The 20,482-nt window shown below is 36.9% G+C and overlaps 1 protein-coding gene across 5 annotated transcripts in view; it reads left to right on the forward strand.

Moving 5' to 3' along the window:
• The window catches only part of ATP2B2 (ATPase plasma membrane Ca2+ transporting 2), a 431,184-nt gene that overhangs the window by 130,260 nt on the left and 280,442 nt on the right, over positions 1-20,482 (forward strand). For all 5 annotated transcript variants that reach the window (XM_074836607.1, XM_074836605.1, XM_074836606.1 and 2 more), the window contains exon 5: positions 17,087-17,191. The gene's annotated coding sequence lies outside the window, so the exon portion shown is untranslated. The remainder of the gene's footprint in view (positions 1-17,086; positions 17,192-20,482) is intronic.

A 20,482-nucleotide genomic window follows, 5' to 3' on the forward strand; every position in this document is an offset into this window, starting at 1 on the left:
TTCAAGAAGACTGTGGCTCTCAATGGCAAAATACTGTTATCTGCATCAGAGAGCCTACTTTGGTGTGCATCACAGAGGTATATTTGCTTTGCTGCTCCATAGTTATATACTATTTTGCCATTAGTGCCTCTTTGAGATAGTGAAAACCTGACCACTTGGTGAAGAAACTAATCCAGATAGGAATTTAGGATTAAGGATTAGTCTGAATGTTTTGGGTCTCACAGGAAAAAAACCATATTTTTCAATTTTTAGAGTACAAAGAAGCTTTTTTGATGGTAGAACTCTTTATGTTAGACTTCTGAAGAACCTTATTTCTTACTACTACTTCCATGTTGGAACTGATAGGCAATTAGGAAGATGAGCAGGTAGAAGCAAGTATAGCAGAAGAGCACAAGACAGAAGAGGCTGGTGGAGCTCAGCTCAGGCATTTAGAACATGGGCAGCACTAGGGAAAGTCTTTGATCTTTTGTCTTCAACACTTCCTCCTCTCTCCCCCACTACTTTCTGAGGAGAAGGACAGTTGCTGATTTTTTAAATTATTTTTTTTAAAGACTCTCCTGCTGAGATTTTTTTTTTTTTTTTTTACTACCCTTGGCACTAGGCATAAACTATCCTTCTTTCTATCTTCAGCTTCCCATCTGTTAGCAAAAAGTGATGAGTCTGAAGAAAACTGCTTTGGAAAGTAGGGTAGCTTCCCTCACCATGAGGTGCTGTGAAGGCTTGACAAGTTCATTGTGACCATTTGCCTTTGTCCTCATTGTTAATAATCAGAAAATGGCTTGTTTTTAACTTGTGCAAAATATTTGTCTAGCTAGAAAGAATAAATTATTTTAATTCTCTTTTCTAGGCTTACAATAAATTTAGTTTGTTGAGATTTCTGTTGCATATGTATGATTTCTTGCTGAGTTTCCAAAGAGAAAAGAATCTCATAAAGAGAAATGTTGAGAGGTGATTCATTCCCAAAACCTAGATTCCTTTCCTGGCTTAGTCTGCGCTTATGAGTGGGGGTAGGAGAGGGGAAAATGCAAAGGGAAAAGATGAAATGACTGAGGAGTAGCTGCAACGGTTTGGCCGTTGTTACCCTCAGAAACATTCAGATCAAATCTGTCGGTGTGTCTTTGCATTCATTCTCTCTTTCCCCACACTTCAATAATTCTTGAATCCTTGGGCCAGTTTTAGTGTATTTGGCAGGCAAGTGGGGACAAAAAGACATTGAGTTCCTGCCAGCAGTGAAAACAGATGACCGGGTTGAGAGGAAAAAAAGCCTTAAGACAAAGGCTGATGATCCCTGTTGAATACCAAAAAGCTGCTTGGGAATAAGATCTTATGAAATGTCACTAATTTGTCAAGAAAGCTTCATTTTAATCTTGCATATTATTAGACAGCAGAGAAGCAAGCAAGGCTTCATTAGCTCAGCTAGCCACAGAGGGTTTTTTTCTTGATCTCTTCCTGCTCTTAGTTGTATAACCATTCTACGTTCATAATTTATATTTCCTTAGCGATAGTTTCTTCTCAATTGCATGTCATTACTGGCATTCTTCTCTAGCTGAACTATTAACTTATTTTTACTTAATTTATTTGAACTATTGTTGCTGTTGCAGTAGTATGGAGTACTTTGTATCCTAAGGAGTGAGAGCCATGAAAGGTCTATAGCTTCCCTTAACCATTATATGATAATCTTGACATACTGGAAACCAGAATTATACTTATTTTTGCATTGAAAGTTTGGATCTTGTCTTGTAATCTCAGATATCTTTTTTTATTCTGGATTTCCTGTTGTCTTGTACATGGTCTCTAGCGTACACGCTGGCTGGCCTTTAATTGCAAAATCTTGTTTTCTATACAAATTTTGATTTCTTTAATAATCCTAACGTTACTTCTGTTTATCAGGGAGCAGCTTTTTCTACTTTTGTAGTGTCCACTTTTCAATAATAATGAAAAAATGTGAAGCCTTGTTTTTTAATTACTTTTAACACAGATATTTAACAATTCTTTCAACAATTTGATTTGATTTCTTTTTGTATTTAAAATTGTTTAACACCATTATGTGGCTTAATGAAAAAAAAGCTTAGGCTTTTATTTGTGGATTAATTATTTTTTATTTACTTAAAGAAACAAAAAGCTATGTTTTTGTATTCATATTCCTGATGCACTAGCTATGTATTGTCTCTGGTTCAAATCATTCTTATATATTTGGTGTGTGCTTTTCTTTTTCTTAGTTTACACCATTATTTTACTAGTGACAGGATAGTATTGCCTACGTTTCTTTTATATCTACGAAACAAACCCCCAGTTTTCTACATATTGGTATCTTTTGACATCCCGTACATTTTCCAAATTGCATGATGTAATGGGTTTTGTAAGTTAGCTATGGTATTCAAATGTGTGATATGTCTGTTGCTTGACAAGCTGATGTTTGTCTTTCATGTTGTTTCATCTTCACTTTTGTAAACTGTCCTGATACTTTGTTTTCCATATTCCAGTTTACTGTTTTGTCATGGTTTTTAATTAATACATAAAGCGTTACCTGAAATAATTCTGAGTTTTCTGTTCAGTCTTTTTAATGATTATGCTCCTTTTTGGAATCTGATCTTGCTTGAATTTTAATTCTATTTAGCAGTTCACTTATAACAAATGCTAAGATACTGTGGTGACTTCAAAGAAGCTTTAGACATTTTGTAAGTACCTCTCTTGATTAACTTTCATGTACACTTAAGCACTTGTAAAATATATCAGCGTTTAGGGGTTTTGTGCAGTGCAATGTGATGAGAGTAATGTAGTTCAGCTGAGATGTTAAACCCCTTTGCTGATACCTGGTGGTTAGAATAAGAAACCTAGGAATTCTCTGAAATTGTAATCAGTGCTTATTTGGGCCTAAATACCTTCAGGTATCCAGTAATTGGATTCCTAAGTCCTACTGGAAGCTAGTGGCGTTTAAATTCCTAAGTGAAAAGGTGACCGTGCTTCACTTTGGTGCTTTTAAAAGTATACCCTTAACCTCTGATTTCAGTTTCACCTCTGCAGTGACCCTTTCTTTTCTTGTTATCTGTTTAGATAGTTTAAAATTCTGATGTACTGGGTCTTTCAGTTCTCTAAATGTTGATAACCACCATCAGTCTACTCACCAGAAGACCTTCTTAGCATCAGCTGTTTTGACAGGAGCTTTCCCCTTTCTTTAATGGATGTCCATGCCATTGTGTGTTTGGGTTACAGCAAGCAGGGTAAGAAGCGTGGGCTGCTTGTGAGACCCCTAGAATCATTTCAATTCAGGCCTTTAAGTACAATCCTTGGGAAAATCCTTGAGCCGTGCTCGAATTGAATTGAGTACTCTGGAAATGCATACCTGTTTCTGATTGTCAATTTAGCCATGGATTTTTTTTTTTTTTGTAATTGCATACGGTTTGCACGTTCCTTCCAGATGATGTCTCTATATACAAAACTGGCTTCAGATCAATTCTGCCCTTGTTTTACATTTTCTGACTTTGTGTTTAGTTTTTCATATTAACCCCAGTGCAATAGAGTACAAATTATTTGTTTTTAGCAGCATCAGGACATAAGAAATCATCCAATTTCAGGTCTTTAAGATACATTTTGATACACTGTTTAAAACAGTCCTCTTCTGAAAGTGATATATTTACCTAACAGATAGGCTTGGGGTCATGTGAGGTTCTTAATGTCTTTATTATGCTTTTCATGTTTTAGTTGCAACTTTGTCACCTACGTCCCAAAGCCAACTCACAGCAACTCTGTGTTCCTCTTACATTAACTTTATTTTTATATTTAATGAAACTAGACTTCCTGCCCAGAGATAAATCTTTGATGCACTCTGACCTGCCTGCGTTTCTATTATCTGTGTCTGTATAATCATTGTCTAACAGTAGTAAATAAAAAAGAAAATAATTGTTGAGAATATTTGCTTAGTGAACAGGGAAATCACTTTTGACAGCTAGAATATGCATTGAACCTTAAGGCAAACAAACAAACAAAAGAATATATATAGAAGGGCTTTTCCTTTCTTCCCAGTACTGTAAGGGAGATTGATGGGGGGAAGTACAGATGAAGAATACAATTAGATGGCAAGATGCTTTATGTTGCCTAAAGCACATGTAAGATACACTCATAAAAAAAATAGTCAATTTAATTATGTTTATAGAAAGCCAGGCATGGGAGAGATAGTTAATACATACAGTGGCCAAAAGGAATTTCTGTGTCCATAATCTTGAGTGGCAATTGGTTTCCTTTTCCTACATGATCATGGGGAGTTGCTATTTTATTTTGTAACTTTCTCTTACTTACACAGTTCTGAATTAGGAGGCCTGCAGGCTAAAAATCCCATTTTCAGTGATTGTTTTTTTCCTTAGTTCCTTTCCTTCTTCCTGCCCCCTTCTGCTTACCTAACTGCAGCTCCCATCCTAGCCAGGTAGTCTGGCCAAAATAGCTCCTGCCATCTGGAACAGTCACTGTGAACCTCTCGGTGACTTCCTCTCATTTGAAATGTCAGATTGAATCTTTTCTCCCTTGCTTACTGCTTCTTAATTTTTTTTTTCATTTTGTTATTCATTATTCAACAAGGTGACTGTGGTATTTGATTGTGTTGATGTACAGTGTGCATGAAAAATGCTATGCAGAAGAGAGCTCTGTGTTCTTCCTCCTCTGTCTTCCCCATTATCCTAATCCACATCAGGGTCTGGTTGCTACTGATATGTCATCTCTCCTATGAGAATTATCTAGCGTGATATATTGCAATTACATTTAGATTCAGTATGAGTGCAGAGCTGTCTAAATTTTCTTTTAAAAGATGCAGAGAAAATAAAATTCAGACAAGCCATTATTTTTCAATTAAGATCAGTTTTTTCATATTATTCCCAACACATTTTTGCATTTTCAGATGTTTTCAGTTGAATTGCTGAATTTTCTGATAAGCAAACTAAGTGTTGCTTTTTGTCCATAAAGGTTATTCCTGTCGTTGTGCGATTAGATGGGAATGTCAATTTTCTGTTTTTAAATAAGCTACACTTATATTTGTAGTGTTGTTTGAAATCATGCTTTAGGACCTTGATGATGAAAAATTAGGATCATATTAAAAAATAATTCTTGCGTTAAAATAGTTTAGCAATGATTTTAAGACACTTCTGAATAATAATATGAATGTTTTAAGATACTATTCTAGCGAGGCTGACTTGTGGTTATATTATAGATGGTCAGAATTGACAATACATGCTATTAGCAATACATTTGGCTAAGCAGAATATAAGCAGTGAAGTCTGTAAGCTTTTCCACACAGCTCTGCCAACAAAACTTGGTCCTTGGTTGCATGTGGACAGCAGTGATATAGAGTACTAGAATGTTTAATTGCTTTAATTGACTGAAGAGCAAAGTGGTTTTACTAGACCCATTTTTTGAAGCATTTGCATAATCTTTAAGTTAGAAATGAATAATACATATGTACTTTAGAAATTCTCATGTTGTTGAAAATTGGGAAGTAGCATGTGATTGTTTAATCTCCCTTTCAGATTCTTCTTTCCTTTGTCCTGTCTTTTTGAGTTACTAGTACTTTGGTAGTGTTCACACAGTGCATACAATGCCTTGGACTGTAGCTATAGCTGTCTATCATTTCCAAAGATGGATTTTCAGAGTGTAATGCATACCTATCACTTACAAAGAGCTATTTCCGTTGCTAGCTTTCGCTCTTATGTGAAATCAAGCTTTCCCTGGGTCAAACCTTTGATATCAGTATGGAACTAGGGGCAAGAGAGGATGGGAGCAGGTTGCTAGTGAACAGAAAATTTGGGTTTCCAGGGCCACTTTTGGTGTTGAGATATTTTTGCTCAGGAAGGAGTTTCCCAGAGATGGCTTCATTTCAGTTCTATCTGGTATCCAAATGGCTGCTTTGTGTCTGTGTACCTTCACCAAAGAAGACTTTATTCATGGTCTTCCTGTGTTTTCTTCCCAAATATATATCCTTCCCAGGGAAATGTAGGTCTGACAACTCCCAGTCAAAACCTACTCTGTAAAGAAATGGAGTTGCTTAAAGAATTAGGAGTGAGACCTTGAACTGCTTTTGGAATTGCCTGTGAGAGACTTGACATACACCTGCTGTGCCACAGCAATGTGAACGGTAAAGAGGGCAGGTAGTCACGGTTTGTACCATCTTGAGCTGCTGTATCATCTTCACCCTGTACTTCAGCTATACTGAGATGGTAAACACAGTGATCCCAATGCCCGGAAAGCTGGCCAAGTAGCTGCAATTTCCTAGGAAGCTGAAAGTGAAAGGGAGAGGGGGAAATTGCAAAGTGTTTGTGACTGGTGTTGCTATAGCAAGTGGGCGCTTCATGTGCCAGCTTGAAATAAACTTCACCTGGTAGTTAGGTTTGGGTATCTTCATGTCTACTCCCTGCAAGTAGAGCTACTGCAGTGCACAGCACTTGTCTGTGTCTTGGGTTAGGGAGTTGAGAAACCTCATATTGATGCTTTTACTGCCTTAGTTTGGGGGGGGAGGGGGGGGCAGTAACTGGGTGGAGCTGGGTTATGGTTTTTCAGGCTTTGTAAAGTGCTTGCCAAGATGACAATCTTTCACACTATCATTGCAAAAATAGTAAGGGCTGTGAGAGATGCTTTGCCTAATTCTGCACTGAGTGGGTGCATTTGGGGTATCGGAACTATGAGCTACAGTGGTCACCAGACAAAACTTTCTGTTTTATGGGCAGTGTTTGGATGTTTCTTTTTTAAATATTTTCCTCTGGGAACAAGGTCAAGAGGGTTATTTTTTCATTCGCTCCAGTATTAGATTTCTTTGCCCCATTTATAGCAAACCCTTGAGGAGTTAAGCAGATAAGGAAATCCTGCAGGATATGGAAGCTGCTTTTTTAATTTTTGGTGCTAATTTTAAAGGAAGAAACATCTGGACAAGTATTATTACTTGTATAGAGATTCTTTCAAGTACTAGAAATGGGATCAGTCTTTGTATTTCAGAGGCAAATAAAATTTGCTTTTTTTTTTTTTCCTGTGAGGCAGGTTGAATTAATTGGAAAGAAATGAACCTGTTATTTTTGTCTGCTTCATTTTGGCTTAGGAAGGCTATTTTGAAGATTGATAATTCTAAGTAGGGAATAGGATGGAATTTTGCATGAAATATCTAAATTATTATTGGTGATTACAATATCTAAGTCAAGCTGATGAGCTTTGTGTAAGGCCTTCATTTAGCAATCTGCAGCAGCGTACCGAGGAGTTTTTGTTTTATTGGTGTCTTTGGGTAAGCAGTCTGAGGGGAAAAAAAAATTGCAAAGTTGCCTTTTGCAGAGCAGCTGGTAGTGGCTGTGAAGAAGCAGGAGACTAAGCAAGCTGTCTTGGTCAGAATGAAGCTTTGCAGGGTATCTTTTTAAATTCTTACGTATCATATTTATTCACAGACTACTTCTGTCGCGGTGTCCAGAATGTACTGTTTTAAATGCTCATGGTAACGAAAAGTCTGTAGAAGGCACCGCAACTGTGACTACTCTTACTGACTAACTTTGTGAGAATGAGCGAGCGGCTGACGTGGCTGGTTGGGAGTGTGCTCCTCAGGGCTGCTGCAATGCTGGGAAAGTGCTGCGCTTTTTCGGTGAGGCAGCATCAAACGCTTCCTGCAATCCACTGAACAAATCAAGTCAAGTGGGACTCCCTCCTGCAAGTGTCCTTTTCAATTAACTTGACTGAAATTGGAGGAAGACTAGCAGTTTTGAACTTAGTCCTGTCCTTACATATAGAGGGAGACTGCAGCATTTTTCTTTAGCTGCTCTGGTGCTATTAACTGGGGGATAGATAAGAAGCAGAAAGTGTTGCATTTGTTATTTTCAAATCAGTAAGCAAACAGTGAACACTTAATGTTATAAATATTAATAATGAAAAGAATATTTTTTTTTCTTACTGTCGTAGGACTGCAATTAGCAACACACCCTTACCTTGGAAAGCTGCAGTAGTGGTGGTGCAGCAGAAAAGTGCTGCCCCTCCCCAACATACTGCTTCTTATTTTGATGGGTCGTGATATTTTTTTATTATATTTGATTACGTATGTATAGCTTCTGACTAAATTACCCCATTTGTTTCCTGTTGTAACAAGTTGTTACATTAGTGCTATATTTTTGCTTTTGATCTCTGGATATAAGGAAAAATACCCTTGCAATCATATTTACCTGTGGTAGAAGACAGTGCTGAGAGTACTTGTCGTTCTTCCACTGCTGAATGCTTGCTGTGAGGGTTCATGCATCTGCTTTTCCTCCTCAAGTGTTTTATCTCTTTTACTTCTCTTTAAAAATGCAGAATCCTCTCTTGACAAAAGACTGGTGTCACTCTAACCTGAAGAGCGTAGGTGTGCCATTGTGCTTTCTCTGATTCCCATCTGCAAGAACATACTTGTCTATCGAGCCAGTGTCTTATTTTCCCACCTGCTCTTTCCTTGATTGCCATAAATGCCAGAATTACAATGGTACAAGGTGTAGGGTTAGCAACCCAGGGCAGGTCATTAAACAGCAGCAGATGCACAGTTTCGACATTTACCTATCTATGCAAGGAAGTGCCTTTAAGTTCTGTGAGCATCTAAGATGTCTTTCCCCCAGTGACTACACCTCTGAAGTGCCATACTTCAGGGCAGCTGAGCATTCAGAATGAGTCATAAGTAGCTGACACTCTCAGAGGCAAGATACAACTGGTCTTGTATGGTATGCATGGTTTTGTTCCTCCATGAGAAGTAGCTCCCAGCCTTCACTAGATCAGGAGCTTAGAGACCTGTTACAGGCCTCTATTTGGGAATGAGGTGTGATTTAACATCCTTTCTCTCTCTGTCCTTGGGGTGCAGTAAGTAATGGTAACCTCACGTAGTTTGGATTATTTCTTTGTGTATGTATTTCCTATTAATGTTCTTGCATAGAAACTCCTGCAGTATTTATGGCATTATCACATATCAGTTCCACTTCAGTCACACCAAGCATGAAGGCTAATCCAGGTTCCAAAAGCAAGTAAATGCCAAGAAAAAAATTGCCATTTACAACAGAATTCTCTATTCAAATTGTTTATTTCATCCAAGCATGAAGCTGGATTAAAAATTGCTTAAAAATACTGTCGCAGCTGGCTACTCAAATAGTACTTGGTAACATTGACAGCAACATAGCTGATCAAACAATAGCTTTTGGACACGTGGCCCCTGCTGCATGATGGGCTTCTTTAAATCGCTTAAAATTGCAAGTTTGCATAAAGAATTTAAAGTAAGTGTGAACTGGATGTAACTTACTTTGCTGTCATAATGCAGATACTTCTGAGAAGAACGTACGAATAGCAATCCCACCCAGCAACCAATACTACTAAGTTATTAACAATTTATGCACCTGTAAGCTGGTGAAGTTCCAATTCTTACCTCTAATAGCAGTTGGAATATTTGGGGTGTGGGTTGTTTTTTTTATCCTGTGTTAAGTTTGTCATGCAAGTGCAGGTGGTTATGTTTTGTACATGATGGACTAGGAAAAAGGCCAAGGTACTACCTTATTAAGTGCATGTGATACATTAAGTGAAGGCCAACAAGTGACCCTCCTCTTCAACACAGAAGATTTATTAACTTAGTACAATGCAGCAAATTATGAATCTGTCTTACACATCTTTGTGTGAGGTGGAGTCTGGATCCCAACCTCCCTGCTCTTTCCTTGGGCTTTTGGCATTCATTAGGAGCTCAGAAACAAAGCTTTATTTCTTTTAGCTTTAATTTTTTTTTCCCTCTTAAATATATTAAGAGAGTTTCCCTCCACAGTTTTATCTCCATTATTTCCATATATATTTGAATTTTGTTCATTCCAACTTAAATTTTGACAGTGCCTAAATCAAAATGGCCCCATTGTAAACTTACAGTCAGGTTGGTAGTACAACAACTTACTAGTATTATATAAACATGTTTCTTGCAAGAAAATTTGTTTTGAGTGGAACCATATGCACATGTTAATTGGAAATATTTGTCACACTTCTGCTTTTCTGCCATATTTTGTATTTGTTTCAATACTTATTATTAACATCCTTCTGAAACTTCTCTGATGAGAGACTATACAGCAGATTTTTTTAATGCCGAAACTGGAGTACAATTTTAAATGTTTTGGATGTGATTCCAAACAGAACTGAATGAGAGTCCAATAATATGTAGTCCCTGATTGAGTATATAGCTGTACTTACACTTAAGGATTTTGCTGATGTTATATAAACCACTAGAGCAAAACTCCATCAATATATAAATTATCATTCTCCATTTTATGAATAAATCAATCCATAGGGACTCTTCCCTGTGGGGGTGCTTCTGGGGAACTTGATATATACTAACCTTTTTTTGAGTTCACATCTTGTTCTTTGGAGATGTTGCAATACTCGTTCGGACGGCTTCCCACCTTTTTCCTACAGTAGAACCATTGCATTAGAAGGATAGTACGTTTTGGGGGGTTAAAATTGTGAATTCTAACAGGTTTGAAGTAATCTCTGTTACATCCCAGCATGACACTGCATTTTGTTTATTCAGTCAATCATCTCTCCATAGAAGATCTGCTTGATGAGCAATACTTGCTGGTGCTTGGTGTCTCACACCTCAATCTTCTTGGAAATTTAGTTTGGATGTTTGTTTAGCGGTCATCATTGGCTGTCCACTTGATTTTAAAAATATTGTTTCACTATCAAGATTTCCATCCAACTAACAGGTGGTGGTGATTGCTGTGTAAGGGTACACATATGACTATCTTCTGCTATGTGTGGTTGTGTCCTAAAATTTTGTGTATGAAAATGTAAAGGATGTTGTCCGTGGTAAGGCCAACTATCCAACTATAACTTCTGTGTGGAAATGATTAGCTCAGAGAGCATCCATTTGAGCAATGTTAGAATTGTTTTTCATATGTGCATTGTGTCATGGGTACCTGTCTTGAAATTCATCTGACACTTTTAATGTCTTGATTACAGAGTCTTGAAAGGTCTTTTCACACTTCTTCATGGTTAGCCCTCATCATTTTAGCATGAATAATTTTGCATCGTCACGTGGCTTTGCCACGTTGCTGCCTGCTCCCTTTCTGGCTAATGTGCAGGTATGCAGAGCCTTCGGGTTGCGGCACAGCTCCCTGCAGAGCTCTGCTGGTGACCTGCTCCGCACTTACTCCTGCTCTCGTTCCCATCTTTTAACCAGATTTTTTCCTAAAGACAGAGGCCTTCTGTATTATCTTGTAGTGGCTTAATTTTCATATGACTCTCTTTGTGGAAGGAGTTTTTGAAAGCCTACGAATATCTATTGGATTTTAATATATCCAAATATATAGATCCAACTGACTCTCCCTCACGCAGGCGCACACAGCAGATTTGTGAAGCTTGACTTCCCTTTACAGTAAAAGAAAACCAACTTTACTCCTTAATAAAAGGTGTTTATCTGTGTGTTTATTTTAGATTTAATAATTTCTTTTCATTTTCCTGATAAAGGTGTCTGAATTACTAGTATGTATTACTCGGATATCCACTATAATCTTAAAAAACCGAAAATGAACCACCCCGCCACCACCCTCGCTCTGCTGCTCCAATCTGTCTGCACTGGAAGAATCTTTCCTTTCGCCTATTAATTGGAAGTTGCTGCTTGTGTACAGCAGCTTGTTTTAGACCAAGTTTGCTAGTTGCGTATTACATACAAACTTATTTTTATAAAATCATTACTGAAGCCCAGAATGCGGCTGCAAGCTTTAAAATATCCTTAGTTTTGTTGGGTTTTAATCTTTTGGATTTTATGCTCTTGATATCTAACAGATTTTTTTTTTTTTTTTCAAATCCTCCTCCTCTATTTCTTTTTCATCCTGCTTTTACATGCAACACTCCTTTCTATTTTATTTTTTAACCAAGTTTCTGCCCAGATGGAGAGCTTTATATGTTCGTAACTGTCAGGTTTTATTGTACAGGATTTTTAACAGCAAGGTCAGTCCATGGGAAGTTCTGTTATTCATAATGAAGGATAGGTGGCACTCTTGTTATTTTTATTTGGTTTTCTCAAATCAGGTGTATGTACTCTCTCAGTAAGATATCTTTTTATAAAGTGCTTTAGAGTGTGTTCTTGAATGCTGAAGAGAATTTTTTTTTTTTTAAAATATGAACGCATACAAATTGTCCGAGTCCTGGGTCTGGTTCACAGTACTCTCTAGGAAGAGAAAAGATGTCATTTTTATGAAGACCTCAAGAAAAAGTGCCCAGCTGTATGGCATTGACTTAATTTTTGGGTTTATATATTTTCTTACTATTTCATTAGGCAAGGAAGAAAGCCAACAAACCCTTTAATGTAATTTTAACTCCAGTTATTATTAATACCTTTATACTTAGTACTTTCTTGTTAGTTTTGTATTCAAAGTATAGATTCAAGTTGGCATGGTAATTGTAGCACTACTGAATGAAAGGAAATGACATGTTAGCAAGCGCTAAAGAGTCAATAGAGCCTTTATTTCTTAATCTGGGATAGTAAATACTCGTTGCCCTAATTGTAAAAATTGATTGTAGAATTGTATAGCTTTCTAGGTTTGTGAGTTTGAGAGTTTTCTCTTAGAATCTAAAAGTCCTGAAACACAGGGAAATGCATGCTGGTAGAGGTATGACCTGTAACTTTAAAGGAAAACGCATTTCAACTCTATTGAATGTTCTTTCCTTCTCTTACTCAGCATGCAGCTGGGACATGGTTACATGGAGGTATTTTAACCTTGAGGCTTGATTACTTCCAATCAAATCAATTTCATTATTACTACTGGCTGAGAGTTTCATATGGCTGAGGCAAAGTGATTTGGTGACCTCATTCCAATTTCTATTGATTCATTTGTCTTGATTCTGTTGTTGCTCTTCCCAGAAGAGCATCCCATGGTTAAAAAGAAAGGGGATAAGTAGAGTCGAAATGAGCAGAGATTAGAAGTTTCCATTGTGACGCTGTCCGAGAGTATGAATCTCTTCCATGTGAGTATCTAAATACCTCAGTATTTTGTGACACATTCTTGCTATGTAAACCTCTCTGTGATGGGGTCACGGCTTGTCCAATGCCAGTGGCTCTTTCAGGGAGTTTCTCAGTTGAAGCCTTCTAAGTAGAGCTGTTCCTAAGTACTGCATGTCCTGTAAGGCTACTTTTGCCATGCAGATGAAATAGAAAATTAAATAGGTCATGTGGAAGGAAACATGAATAATAAAGGAGAAGCTCACTGTAGACAAAAAATACATCTGTGTGATTTTCATCGAACATCTAGTAATAGGTGTTACTACCTAATCATAGCATAATGTGCATTGCGTTCTTTTATATATTTCTTCAATGTTTTAATTTCAGTTAACCACAGTTTGGGTTTCTGGACTTGAGACTATGATTTGCTAGTATGGCATGAACTTAGTTGAAAGAAAATCCCTTCCTGAAAGTGTTACCAGTCTAATTTGGATTTTGGATATCTTCACTTTAAAATATTTAGTTAGTGTGTATTCACTGGGGAAAGAGTGCTTCATTTTAATTTTGATGGCTATTGAATTCTGAAATTAAAAATGGATCGAACAAGCTATTTTGTTTTCATGGGTGAAGAAACATTTTATAACTTGGTAGTTTATTTTACAGGTTATATTTTTGGTGCCCTCCTGTGTCATACAGGCTCATGTATTACTCATCCCTCCCTCATTCTTCTGCCAAGTGTGTGTGGGGTTGTTTGTTTGTTTGTTTATTTAATTTCAATACCCTGAAGTGTTTAAATTGAAGAATCCCGAACAGAAGTCTATTTTGGGGCAGGAAGTTTTCTTGATGACTTGGATAACATTTACTTTTACTTTCTAATGCTACATTGGCTTTCAAGCTATTAGATGCCATTAAGGCAAAGAATTTTATGTGTTTTTATAATAATAAAAGTCCCAAATGCTGGTGGTTATTGAAGTTAACACTTTTTGCCCAACTGTGGGAGTACTAGCATCTTTGAGAGGTTCCAATTTTGGTTCTTATTTATGCTTGACATTTAATGTGCTTGACATTCTGATTATTTTACACCTACCTAATTTCTTCTAGCTCAAGGGATAATGACAATATTTTAAACAGTTGTGAAGGGTAGCTGTATGTTATTAAGCAGGTGCCACGCTACAAATGGAAGGAAAAAGTCCCTAAACTATTTCTAGAATCATTGTTTTTGTGTTGTGTATCTCAGGGTCAGCTAGAGTTGTTCATCAGCTTGTTCAGCTGTGCAATTTGGTTATCTGTTTTGTTGCTGGGAAGATAAAGCCTCACTAATATTTTATGTCCTTTTATTTACTTATACATCTATCTGTGTGTAGATAGATGTATATAAAAAACACAGTGCTGGACTGTCTGCTTACATTGTGTCCTTTGTGATTATAGTGATAGATTTCTGAGTCGTTACTGAGGGCTTACATTCTTCCTAAAGTTTGAATCAAACTGACACTGTAAAAGAACATATTCTATATGAAATTCAGTCCCTTAAACTGAGCTCATATGTCTATAGCATACATTTACTGGTGGTACGGTAGATCTTAGAAGTAGCTGTCCTGTGTCTTGGTTTATAGATAATTGGGGTATAACATGAGAAATTAAAATATGATGGGAAAAAAAATTAGCTAATTGATTGTAAGTATACTTTGTGTAAAGGCTCTTCTCTCCCTTTGCAAAACAATTTTATTAGTCATCTTTGTTGAGCCATATTCCCATGTAAATATGCGGTTCCCTGCAGACTTGTAAGATTTTTAGGCTCTTTTGAAAAGGGTGAAAGAAGTATCAGAGAAAGAGAAAGCAGAAGGAAAATGGTAGGAAGACCAAGCTCTTTAGAGAAGTACAGGTGGTGGTCACAATTGCTATTTGTTTCATCTACTAGAAATTTTGTGTTGCATTTAACTATTGTAATTGTGAGTAAATTGACTACATGAAGAGTGATGAAGAAATGTTAAAATATTTTATTCTACAGACCATGCGGGGACATTATAAATACTTACCCAAGTCCTTGCAAAACAATTGTCATGTCCCACCAAAGGGTCCTTGAAACAGCAGTGACCAAATGTGTTATCGGAATGATTTTTTTTTACATATATATCTTTTTCACAATCTTGCCACCTGGTGGTATACTCTGGCAATAAAAGTTTGGTTAGAAACCTTTTCTAAGTCATGTTTACTTTGGTAGGCAAGATCTTAACAGCAAAATTTAAGACTGTATTATAAGTAGGTTCTTGGGTTTTAGTGTGCCAGTTCAGTGTGTTCTTCCTTTATTGTGTCAGTGTCCCATGTTAGCTGCACTATAAGGTTGTGCATGTCTTTGCATTAAATATATCTGTTTTCCTCTGCACTCTGATTTCTACAGAAAAGGGAAGAGAAAGTCTAGAAATAGTGTGTGATCCTGGAACACTGAGTCATGGCACATTAATCTTCAAAATAAATTTGAAATATAGTTTAAAAATGAATGGTGTCCATGTCCTAAAATTCCCAGATAAAATTATGCAAACTGAATTTACCTAAGTTATGGTAAGAACATTTAAGGAATTTTGTTGTCCCTCAAACAAGTACTACAAATCCAAGCGATATAGAACTTAATTGTATTTGGATAGTTTAACCTTTCATTCAGGCATAAGGTGGAGACTGAATAAAGTCAATGACATGCAAGACCTGGCATCTTTAAAACCTTAGTGCAGGAGCATCGGGGAAGCTCACTCCTTTATGTTAATCTGAGATGAAGCAGATGGTCTTACTGGTGTCTGTGTGGGGAAACACTCGTTTAAAATAAAACATGTTTTTACATAGTGTTCAAAGGGCATTAAACAATCCCGTTTTTGCAAGCTGAATCCAAACAGGGTTTACTGAGGGGTATGATGAACTGATCGTTAACTGGAACTCTTAAGTCAGAAGTGGATGTTTTCTCTACCAAGATCACTTCCGGCTGTGCCATATGCTGTTGTTTGACACAAGCGTAACTGAGTAAAATTCTATGACTTGGGTCAAAAATGGCATCATACTGAAACACAGTGGTTCCCTTTTAATACAAAAATGTGAAAATTTTATTTTTGTGTGTGTCTCTTCATGGTATAGTGTTGATGTGTTTGCACGTGGAACACTTGCATCCAGCAGCACCTCTCTTGCTTGCAGAACTGCTGCCTGTGATTTCAGTACACCTTCTTGAGTATCTATTATGAAACAAGTCAGAATGTCATTTATTCATGATGACATCATTATGTTGACCTTAAGACCTCTCAGTTATTCACTTCCAGGTTCTTATGTCGTGCAAGGAAACCCAGGGGAATGTCTCTCCCCTCTGCCACTCTCTCTGTCTTTCTCTCTCATACAGACACATGAACACCCCCAGACACACACAACCCCTGCCCCCCCCCCCCCCCCCCCCAGCTGTACACTGGCCCCCCCAGCTCTAGTAGCCTGCAGTCAGCCTGTCATCCCCTGCAGTAGCTCTCCTTTATGATCCCGTACAGCACAAACAAAACATTGTCCTGCATTTTCTCTCCTCCTGCCCTCTCTGGTACGAGGCAGAGCTGCAGATACCAAAGCCAACACAATGAGCACTGTCCATTTTGTTTGCTGTCTGCCTTCTTGTTCTTATCTGTTTCTTGGCCTCAGTCTTCCCTTTCCCACTTTCAGACCTTTGTCCTCCCCCTCATAGTTGGTGCTGAATATGAATAACTTTGAGTAGCTGTTCTGGAGCAGCTTGAAATGCTGAAGGTTTGAACTTATCTTCTTCAGGGTTCTAGCTATTTTTAAAGACGATGGGAGTTAAAACCAGTTGACAATCTCCAAAGGACTGTGCATTAAAAATACCATTTATTTACATATATGAGAGGCCACAGTGATGAATAGACAAGAGCAAGAGATTGTTAGGACTGAGGCTCATAGTTCTAAGCTGTTAATACAGATCTTTGGTCACAGAGTTAGAACTTTTTAATCACATTATTTACTGCAAAATGTCTGTAACTATTTATGACACTGGATGTTTGCTCTTGGATCTGTTTCTCCTGTGGGGTATCGTTTAGACCAATCCTTGTTTGTTCTATTAATTTGCTTAATTCTCTGGGGTTTGTCAAGTCTAATTATCTCTTTTCTTTCTTCCAGTTTTGAAATCAAGATTGATTAACCAACACGAAAAGACCCAGCTGGTTATGTGACTTGGAACCCTGTTTATGAAGCACTCATTCATTTTTAGAAGACGACAGCACTGTATGTTGTTTTTTCTTTTTCTCCTCAAAATTAAAAATTAACTTTTGTAACTTAATAGAAATCCTATAAAATGGAAGATTCCTGAGGAATTCAACTCTTACTGATAAGTAAGGTCTTGGGTTTTGACTTAGTGGCACCAGCCAAGGAAACAGAAGTGCTCTATTTGTTTTACCATACTACTGATCAGAGATTTCTTCCACATCACAATGCTACTTACTGTTTTACATCATTTAAGGAGAGCTTCCCCTAGTTTGAAAGATCAGTCTGCTTTCTCTTTACATTGTGGTGTATGAAGCGTGGGATTAGTGAATGTGACGAATGTGTGTTTTAGACTGCATTGATAATGGATTATGTAAGGGCCGATGCTGAAACCTGGGGCAGAGACTGTAAAGTAAATGCAGGAGGAGATTGCAGTGCCACTTAATGACACCTATACAAACACGTAGCTCTAGCAGAACTCTAGACTCTCCCCCACCCCGCAGGACCTCAAGATTTTGGACTAAATAATGCTTCCTCTGTACTTGATTTAGACAGTATTTTCCCACAATTATACATTTGCTCTCTATAAGATATACCCTCAATTTTAATTGCAAAATAAAATTGTGCAGATAAATTATCAGCCTTATAGCCTGTAACCCAAGTGTGGGAATGCATAAATGAAACTTCCAGCAGTAACATTAAATGGCTTAACTTTTTTTAATATATTGTGAGCTATGTTGTATAAGCTAAAACTTAATAGAATTAAACTATTAGATACAGGTGAAGTGCTGATGCATATGTCATCATGCTATATGTGGTATGAATCTTATATTTTCCTGTTCTGTGAAAATTTTCTGTCTTACCAGTGATGAGACTTTTTCATTTCTGTAATTAGGTGATGGGGTTTTTTTTAATGGTTAAATTTCGGGAGCAATACATTTGCATGTTCCACTTAGACTAGCAGGAATCCAAGCAACACTATCAGGTACAGGACAGCACCAGATTATTTCAAGCATTTCTTTAGTTACAGCTGCAGTAGAAGTCAGGCAGCTTGGATTGGCTGAATTTTATAACCACGTTAAAATGAAGTTGCCCAACTTGCTCTAAATGTATGAAAATTCCATTATTTTTTAATGAAAGGAAAAAGCTAGTATTTATTCTGGATTTTCTGTTGAATAGTAGATGGTTCTAGTGATTTGTAAGTAGTGACGACAATAAATGTACAATCTGTTTTTTTATTTATTACCTCTCTTGTTACTGAAGGTTCATTAACCAAGAAGCAAAATGATGAATAATATTCAAACTGTTACAGAAAAAATGGAAACAGCACTCACTACCTACTAAATTAAATCTTGGGCTTATGAAATAGTAGAACCAATAAAGAAAAATTGATAAGTATTTACTCAAAATAGTTTTGTACAGTGAAGTATAAGATTACTTTTGATTTTTTATGATGACAAGGAGATGTCTGAGCAAATTTGCTTTATGACAGCAATAAATATATTCCCAGTATGGTAATGAGATTGGTTAGCATGTTATTAGGAAAGAAAAAGAATCACACTTGCTCTTTTTTTAACAACATAGGAATCAGAAACATAACAAGAGTACCCTATTGTTTTGGGTGTCTTTTTCTGTTCATAGAACACTTCCTCTCCTGAGATGTGTACAGAAATAAGCACACTTAAAGCTTGGTATGAAAACCACAGAAAAATTAGTAACAACTCCACAGATAAAAAGGCTTTGCAAGTTTTCTATGAGTAATTAAGGAAGCTTTCCATAGCATATAGCTTTAAGTTCTGTGGAGCTGCGATGAAGAAGACTGTACGAACTTGTTTTAGATTATTTATTTTCTTTCATACTGTATGTTAAAAAACTGAAAGGACCTGTTGGATTATGAAGTTTATAAAAAGCATTGTATTATACAAAATAGCACTTGCACAACTTTCAATGTATTAAAAATATTCTATAATGTTCATGTGGATAGAAATTATTCAAGGATTTGCTCTTTTTTGTCACTAATAATTTCCAGATGAATTTACACTCAGGTGATAAGTGTACCTATAGTTCTCACCTACATGTATATGTTTGATAGGCTCTTTTAACTAAAACTAATCTAGTTTTTGTCAAAATGTTCTACTTAGTACCTGTATTTTTTCAATGCAGAGCAGAACAAAAACATGGTCATAACAACTATGTGGGCAAGTAACATCAAGTTATGGCAGTGTGTTGAGCATTACTTCTTACTGACATCAGTCTTTGACTGCAGTAGTTTGGCACTGTTGCATTAATGAAGGTTTTAATAGATGCTATAAGCTGTGCAGACCAAATATTGTGCTTGTCTTTCAAAATACTAGAGATTCAAGCTTCTTTTTTTTGTTTTTTTTTCTGAAAAGTCTTAAAACAAGTAGTCTATAATCTATTTGTCAGACATTTAAATGTCTGTAAGAGACTTAAAAGCTTAGACAGACTTACTAGAGAGGGAACTTTCTTAGTCATTCAGCTATTTAAAAAAAAAAAAAAGCCTACCCAAGGTTTTTCTACTTTTTTTGCAAAGAAATAAGAAGAGTTTGAAATACCATAATTTTCTCTATTTCTTAATATAATACACAATAGTTCTAATGTTTGTTATGGAAGGCAAGCTGCCAGGCACAATGACACAATTTGGTATGCTTGTGAAAATAAAAAATTGTAAAACCCCCAAACAAACCTTCCTAAAGAATGCTCTGTCTTTAGCCTCTCAAATACTGTTCTAGAAAGATATAATGCGCTAAGAGTCTAACTATACCTGGATTTCATTGTTTAATCTGCCTCCGAACCAGAACTGGGATTGCATTTACGTAAGGTGTTGCTTGTTTCCACTGATGAACACAAGGCATCCGTTCTGGTTAGGTCTTAACACAAGTTTCAGATAACATTAAACAGGAGGTAACGCTACTTTGACTGTGGGATTTTGTCTGGCGAGGCCAAGAGCACATACGGATTGTTTCTTCACAAAGGTGACTGCAACTGTTGTCCTCTCCTAAAGATATTCCCATATGAAAGTCTTCACGGTTTTGTTTTTTCATTCTTGTGATTTGTCTGAGTTATTAAGATACTTTAGGCTGCTGTGTTTTTTTCTGCACTACTTAAAAATTAAACATCAGTTGTAAATGAGAATGAAGAAGCTGAAGAAACGGCCTCATCTTCAGCACCAGATGCAGCCACGCCTGCATTTCACTGTCTGGCCTGTAAATGCAGGGCACTAGTGAAGCCACTGAAACTTCTGGCTTTCCAAATAGTTATGATGACCTTTGACAAACTATACTTTTGTAA

The sequence above is a fragment of the Strix aluco genome, chromosome 11 (assembly GCF_031877795.1).
Source record: "Strix aluco isolate bStrAlu1 chromosome 11, bStrAlu1.hap1, whole genome shotgun sequence".
NCBI classification, from domain to species: domain Eukaryota; kingdom Metazoa; phylum Chordata; class Aves; order Strigiformes; family Strigidae; genus Strix; species Strix aluco.